Source organism: Bos taurus, chromosome 21, assembly GCF_002263795.3.
Source record: "Bos taurus isolate L1 Dominette 01449 registration number 42190680 breed Hereford chromosome 21, ARS-UCD2.0, whole genome shotgun sequence".
Classification (NCBI taxonomy): domain Eukaryota; kingdom Metazoa; phylum Chordata; class Mammalia; order Artiodactyla; family Bovidae; genus Bos; species Bos taurus.
Genome location: NC_037348.1, coordinates 46,117,830 through 46,126,194, shown reverse-complemented (window position 1 = coordinate 46,126,194; position 8,365 = coordinate 46,117,830).

Here is an 8,365-nt window from a genome sequence, read left to right as displayed (position 1 = left end):
ATCACTAGACATATCAAATGATTTCAATTCTCAGCTTGATTGTTTACAATTCAAAGATTATCTAAATTCTCCTCCACTCACTATGATCACTCCAAATGCTTTAAGCCCTTGTTCAGCCTGCTCAAGGAGGTTATCCACTCAGGCTTTATTTCAACACCTTCAATGGCAAGAAACCCACCATGTCCCAAAGCCGTTCATCCTGTGTTCAAGCAGCTCTGTTAGATAATTCTTCCTTATATTAAAACCAAAATCCCCCTTCCCTGTTATTCTCAGGCTAGAACTGGTCTCATGACATTGTTTGGAATTCTTTTCCTTTGAGTACATATAAGTTTTCCAAGACTTTCTTAAAAAGGCACCCAGAGCTACACACAATCCTCTGTGCTGACTAATGTTCAGTCGCCCAGTTTGCCCAAGTTCATGTCCATGATACTGTGCATATAATAGATGACTATCACCTCCAGAGGTTAATTCAACAAGCATGATTATGCGTCTGTTTGGGGCTCTGTGCTGGAGATACAAAGATAAATTAGACAACATCTCTGTTTTCAGGGAGACAATGGTCTAGAGGAAGAGCCAAGAATGTCAGCAAATATGTTCAACAGAAGGGATGAGGGCTAAGGCGGAGAATACAGTAACGTTTCAAGAGTATGTTTTCAGTGCTCCCTGGGGAGTAGGAAAGAGCCAGGAAAAGTTTCATAAAAGAGGTATTACCAAGGAATCCACACAGAAAGAGCTTTCTGGGAAGAAGCAATAGTATAAGCAAAGGCCCTGACATAAAGACTCAACATGATAAATTCAGGGAACTCCAAAAAGTTCATTATAACTGGGTATGAAATGCTGGGTATGAAGCATGGGAAGTATGAGCTCATATACATACTCAAAGAAGCATTTGAGTATGAGAACATCTATTTTAATTGATTTTTACCCCAAGAACTAGTCAAATATTAAGCATTACTGATATTTCATTTGAATTGACACTGGCACCCTCAATAGGTTTAAATGTCAAACTGTCACATATCACAAACAGTGACATGTAAGCAAAGCAACTTGAAAGAAAAATGGGAATTCCACACATGAAGCCCTGGACAGTTAGCCATCACCATTTTGTTTTTATTTAAAATGCTGTATATATTAGCTACTTTAAAGTAGATAATCCTCACAAAATAGACAAGTGACTTTTTTTTTTAATTTTATTTTTAAACTTTACAATATTGTATTAGTTTTGCCAAATATCAAAATGAATCTGCCACAGGTATACATGTGTTCCCCATCCTGAACCCTCCTCCCTCCTCCCTCCCCATACCATCCCTCTGGGTCGTCCCAGTGCACTACCCCAAGCATCCAGTATCGTGCATTGAACCTGGACTGGTGACTCATTTCATACATGATATTATACATGTTTCAATGCCATTCTCCCAAATCTTCCCACCCTCTCCCTCTCCCACAGAGTCCATAAGACTGTTCTATACATCAGTGTCTCTTTTGCTGTCTCGTACACAGGGTTATTATTACCATCTTTCTAAATTCCATATATATGTGTTAGTATACTGTATTGGTGTTTTTCTTTCTGGCTTACTTCACTCTGTATAATAGGCTCCAGTTTCATCCACCTCATTAGAACTGATTCAAATGTATTCTTTTTAATGGCTGAGTAATACTCCATTGTGTATATGTACCACTGCTTTCTTATCCATTCATCTGCTGATGGACATCTAGGTTGCTTCCATGTCCTGGCTATTATAAACAGTGCTGTGATGAACATTGGAGTACACGTGTCTCTTTCAATTCTGGTTTCCTCAGTGTGTATGCCCAGCAGTGGGATTGCTGGATCATAAGGCAGTTCTATTTCCAGTTTTTTAAGGAATCTCCACACTGTTCTCCATAGTGGCTGTACTAGTTTGCATTCCCACCAACAGTGTAAGAGGGTTCCCTTTTCTCCACACCCTCTCCAGCATTTATTGCTTGTAGACTTTTGGATCGCAGCCATTCTGACTGGTGTGAAATGGTACCTCATAGTGGTTTTGATTTGCATTTCTCTGATAATGAGTGATGTTGAGCATCTTTTCATGTGTTTGTTAGCCATCTGTATGTCTTCTTTGGAGAAATGTCTATTTAGTTCTTTGGCCCATTTTTTGATTGGGTCATTTATTTTTCTGGAGTTGAGCTGCAGGAGTTGCTTGTATATTTTTGAGATTAGTTGTTTGTCAATTGCTTCATTTGGTATTATTTTCTCCCATTCTGAAGGCTGCCTTTTCACCTTGCTGATAGTTTCCTTTGATGTGCAGAAGCTTTTAAGTTTAATTAGGTCCCATTTGTTTATTTTTGCTTTTATTTCCAGTATTTCTGGGAGGTGGGTCATAGAGGATCCTGCTGTGATGTATGTCAGAGAGTGTTTTGCCTATGTTCTCCTCTAGGAGTTTTATAGTTTCTGGTCTTATGTTTAGATCTTTAATCCATTTTGAGTTTATTTTTGGTGTTAGAAAGTGTTCTAGTTTCATTCTTTTACAAGTGGTTGACCAGTTTTCCCAGCACCACTTGTTAAAGAGATTGTCTTTAATCCATTGTATATTCTTGCCTCCTTTGTTAAAGATAAGGTGTCCATATATGCGTGGATTTATCTCTGGGCTTTCTATTTTGTTCCATTGATCTATATTTCTGTCTTTGTGCCAGTACCATACTGTCTTGATGACTGTGGCTTTGTAGTAGAGCCTGAAGTCAGGTAGGTTGATTCCTCCAGTTCCATTCTTCTTTCTCAAGATAGCTTTGGCTATTTGAGGTTTTTTGTATTTCCATACAACTTGTGAAGTTATTTGTGACAAGTGACTTTTGAAAGATCTCATCAAACAAAGGCAAAACTAAAAACTCTAATAAGATAAGCAAAATAAGAGTTTAAAAAAAAAAGGGGAGCGCTAATCCTTCTACTCTATGTAGAATCTTTTTGTCAGGTAAAAATACTAACAACACATTCAAATCTGTTAAGTCATTGACATATGACTTAAGATGTGAATTTACATGTAGAATATGAAGACTTTACAAAGTTTACTAAACTCAATAAAGTTTATAAGCCTCTTTTGCAGAGTTTTTACTTAATAACTTTGATTATTTTCTTCCTGCCTTAGGAAACATGGTCAAAAGCATTCTCAAGGCCATGTGGAGACCTCAGCAGATGATGCAGTGACTCTACCCAGAACTTTTTGTTGTTGTTCAGTCGCTCAGTCATGTCTGACTCTTCTTGACCCTGTGGACTGCAGCACGCCAGGCTTCCCTGTCCTTCATCATCTCCCGGAGCTTGCTCAAACTCATGTTTGTTGAGTCAGTGATGCCATCCAACCATCTCATCCTCTATCATCCCCTTCTCCTCCTGCCTTCAATCTTTCCCAGCATCAGGGTCTTTTCCAATGAGCCAGCTCTTCACATCAGGTGGCCAAAGGACTGGAGCTTCAAGTTCAGCATCAGTCCTTCCAATGACTATTCAAGGCTGATTTTCTTTAGGATTGACTGGTTTGATTTCCTTGCAGTCCAAGGGACTCTCAAGAGTCTTCTTCCTCCTGTGGACATCTTACAACAGCACCAGTATCCCTGTATCTGAGGGTTCACTCTAGATCTGCAAATAGGTAGGCCAAAAGTTTGTGTCAGGTGTGTGCAGGCTCAGTTATGTCTGACTCTTTGTAACTCCATGGATTATAGCCCGCCAGGCTCCTCTATCCATGGAATTTTTTACTGGGTGATTAATGTTTAGCCAATGACAGACAAGAGTCAGAGAGTATTTACTCTGCTTCAAGTGGAACAATTGAAAAAAATTCTTTAAAAAAAAAATTCTTTTTATTTTCGGCTGCGCTGGGTCTTTGTTGCCGTGCAGGCTTTTCTCTAGTAGCGGTGAGCGGGGGCTACTCTTGGTTGCAGTGTGTGGGCTTCTCGTGGTGACTGCTCGTCTTGCAGAGCACAGGCTCTCAGGAGCATGGGCTCTTCAGGAGCTGTGGCACGTGGGCTCAGTAGTTATGCCTCCCAGGATCTAAAGCAAAGGCTTAACAGTGTGGCACACAGGCTTAGTTGCTCCCAGGCATGATCAAGCTCCCGTCTCCAGCATTGGTAGGGTTGCGGATTCTTTACCCCTGAGCCACCAGGGCAGCCCTCAGAAAAATTCTGTACTGGCTCCTAAGCTCTCCATGGGAGTGAACCCTAGTTTCCCACAGCAGGAACTCACTTGATAACATCTCCTTTATTGGATCATCCCCTGCTTTCTTTTCTCACATCTGCCATCCCTCATCCATGCTTCCTGGGATCTACTCCTCCCAAATAAATTACCACCACTCAAATCCTTGCCTCAAGATCAGCTTCTTTGGGAACCCAGCCTAAGACGGTGACTAGTTCAAATGTTAAATAGATAGATAGATAAAGAGCTAAATATTTGAAGAAATAAGTACTAGAAAATTCACTAAACCATTGGATAAACTATAGATGTTTCTAACAAGTTTCTATTTTTAATGTTTGTTAGGCACTGTGTCAATAATAAAATATGTGAAGAACTTTTTTGCAAGCCAATACAGTGAAGTGTAGTGGAGAATATATGTTCTCATTAGTGGTACCGACCTCTTTTAAAAAGGCTACATTAAGGAAATACTGAGTGGAAATACAAACTTGACTAAAAGAAAAAAAAAAGGAAATCTTAAGATAAATGGAAAATGTTCATTACCTGCATAATTAAAGGCAAATTTGGGTACAAAAATGATGAATCCAGATGAATATTTTGCTGATGGCATTAATTTTACAAAAACAAATCCTTTAAAATGTAGCCCATATCTTAAAAATATTTTAAAATCACCTTTTAATGAGGTGAAAGTTATCATGCAAATTTGAGGTTAGTAGACATTTATCTCACAGCAAAGAATGTAAAAGGAACTTTCACATATAAAGATGAGTTGTACATTTTTCTGTTACAAATAAACAAATGTTCAAAATTTGTTTACCTATTCTATGATGAAAAAAGATTGTCATTAGCATACTACCCAGATTTTTTTAAAAGTAAACGAACACCAATCAAACTCCCAGCAAGTTATTTCATGGATATTCACAAACTAATTTTAAAGTTTTTATGGAGAGGTAAAAGGCCCAGAAAACTCAGCAGTGGCCACAGGACTGGAAAGGGTCAGTTTTTATTCCAATCCCAAAGAAAGGCAATGCCAAAGAATGCTCAAACTACCACACAATTGCACTCGTCTCACACGCTAGTAAAGTAATGCTCAAAATTCTCCAAGCCAGGCTTCAGCAATACATGGACCATGAACTTACAGATGTTCAAGCTGGTTTTAGAAAAGGCAGAGAAACCAGAGATCAAATTGCCAACATCCTCTGGATCGTCGAAAAAGCAAGAGAGTTTCAGAAAAACATCTATTTCTGCTTTGTTGACTATGCCAAAGCCTTTGACTATGTGGACCACAATAAACTGTGGAAAATTCTGAAAGAAATGGGAATACCAGACCACCTGACTTGCCTCTTGAGAAACCTATATGCAGGTCAGGAAGCAACAGTTAGAACTGGACATGGAACAGCAGACTGGTTCCAAATAGGAAAAGGAGTACATCAAGGCTGTATATTGTCACCCTGCTCATTTAACTTATATGCAGAGTACATCATGAGAAACGCTGGGATGGAAGAAGCACAAGCTGGAATCAAGATTGCTGGGAGAAATATCAATAACCTCAGATATGCAGATGACACCACCCTAATGGCAGAAAGTGAAGAGGAACTAAAAAGCCTCTTGATGAAAGTGAAAGAGGAGAGTGAAAAAGTTGGCTTAAAGCTCAACATTCAGAAAACGAAGATCATGGCATCTGGTCCCATCACTTCATGGGAAATAGATGGGGAAACAGTGAAAACAGTGGCTGACTTTATTTTGGGGGGCTCCAAAATCACTGCAGATGGTGACTACAGCCATGAAATTAAAAGATGCTTACTCCTTGGAAGGAAAGTTATGACCAATCTAGATAGCATATTCAAAAGCAGAGATGTTACTTTGTCAACAAAGGTCCATCGAGTCAAGGCTATGGTTTTTCCAGCGGTCATGTATGGATGTGACAGTTGGACTGTGAAGAAAGCTGAGTGCCGAAGAATTGATGCTTTTGAACTGTGGTGTTGGAGAAGACTCTTGAGAGTCCCTTGGACTACAAGGAGATCCAACCAGTCCATCCTAAAGGAGATCAGTCCTGGGTGTTCATTGGAAGGACTGACGCTGAGGCGGAAATTCCAATACTTTGGCCACCTCATGCAAAGAGTTGACTCATTGGTAAAGACCCTGATGCTGGGAGGGATTGGGGGCAGGAGGAGAAGGGGACGACAGAAGATGAGATGGCTGGATGGCATCACTGACTCAATGCACATGAGTTTGGGTGAACTCCGGGGGTTGGTGATGGACAGGGAGGCCTGGCCTGCTGTGATTCATGGGGTCACAAAGAGTCAGACACGACTGAGCGACTGAACTGAACTGAAGTGAAAAGGCCCAGGCTAGCCAACACAGTTTTGGAGAACAGAGTTAGAGCACTGATGACACTACACTTCAAGACTTACTGTAAAACTACTTATCAAGGACATGGAAGCAACCTAGATGTCCATTAGCAGACGAATGGATAAGAAAGCTGTGGTACATATCCACAATGGAGTATTACTCAGCCATTAAAAAGAATACATTTGAATCAGTTCTAATCAGGTGGATGAAACTGGAGCCTATTATACAGAGTGAAGTAAGCCAGAAAGAAAAACACCAATACAGTATAATAATGCATGTATATGGAATTTAGAAAGATGGTAATGATAACCCTGTGTACGAGACAGCAAAAGAGACACTGATGTATAGAACAGTCTTATGGACTCTGTGGGAGAGGGTGAGGGTGGGATGATTTGGGAGAATGGCATTGACATGTATATCATATATGTGAAACAAATCGCCAGTCCAGGTTCAATGCATGATACAGGGTGCTCGGGGCTGGTGCACTGGGATGACCCAGAGGGATGGTATGGGGAGGGAGGAGGAAGGGGGGTTCAGGATGGGGAACACATGTATACCCGTGGTGGATTCATGTCAATGTGTGGCAAAATCAATACAATATTGTAAAGTAATTAGCCTCCAATTAAAATAAATAAATTTATATTAAAAAAAACTATTTATCAAGACAGTGTGGCACTGGCAAAAGAATAAACAAATAGATCAATGCACAGAATAGAGAACCCAGAAATAGACACACATAAAGATAATTGGTCTTTGACAAAGGAGCAAAGGCAAAACAATGGAGTAAAGATTATATTTTAAACTAATTGTGCTGGAACAACTGGAAATTTACATGCCAAAAAAAATTAATTTAGACACATGCCGATACCTTTCACAAAAATTAACTCAAAATGGATCATAGATCTAAATGTAAAACAAAATACTGTAAAACTCCTAGAAGATAATAGGAGCAAACCTAGATGACCTTTGGCATGGTGATGTCTTCTCAGATACAACACCAGAGACATGATCCATGAAAGAAACAATTGATAAGCTGGACTTCTTTAGAATTTAAAACTTCCGCTTTGCAATAGACAACATCAATAGAATTAGAAGACAAATCACAGACTGGGAGACAGTACTTTAAAAAGACACCATCTGATAAAGGACTGTTATTGAAAATATACAAAGAACTCTTAAAACTCAGCAAGAAAACAAACAACTCAGTTGAAAAGTGGGATCTGAACACACACCTCACCACAGAAGATATATAGATGGAAAATAAACATATGAAAAGATGCTCCCCATCTCATGTCATCACGAAAATGCAAACAATGAGAAACATAAAACAATAATTGATAATACTACACACCAATTAGAATGGCCAAAATGTGAGATACTGACAACACCAACTGTAACCTTTGTGTAGAGTTCTACATTTGGGTCTTGTGCCTCAAAAACCAACAGTGCCTCCTCAAACAGAAAATCCCTTTGCCGTTTCCTGCTCTACTTGTAGACAATGCACACGTTTGACAATATAAACCAAACACACAAACTAACTTACATGACTGGACATGTGAACACACGTTCACATCTTTGAAAGTTCACAATTTGAAGGTTCATTCATATGTGGGTGACTTACTGTAATACTAAATGAAAGAGGCCAAAATGAAAAGGCTACATATTGTATGATTTCAACTATATGACATTCTGAGAAAGGTAAAACTGCTGCTGCTGCTAAGTCACATCAGTCGTGTCCGACTCTGCAACCCAAAGACGGCAGCCCACCAGGCTCCCCGTCCCTGGGATTCTCCAGGCAAGAACACTGGAGTGGGTTGCCATTTCCTCTCCAATGCAGGAAAGTGAAAAGTGAAAAGTGAAGTC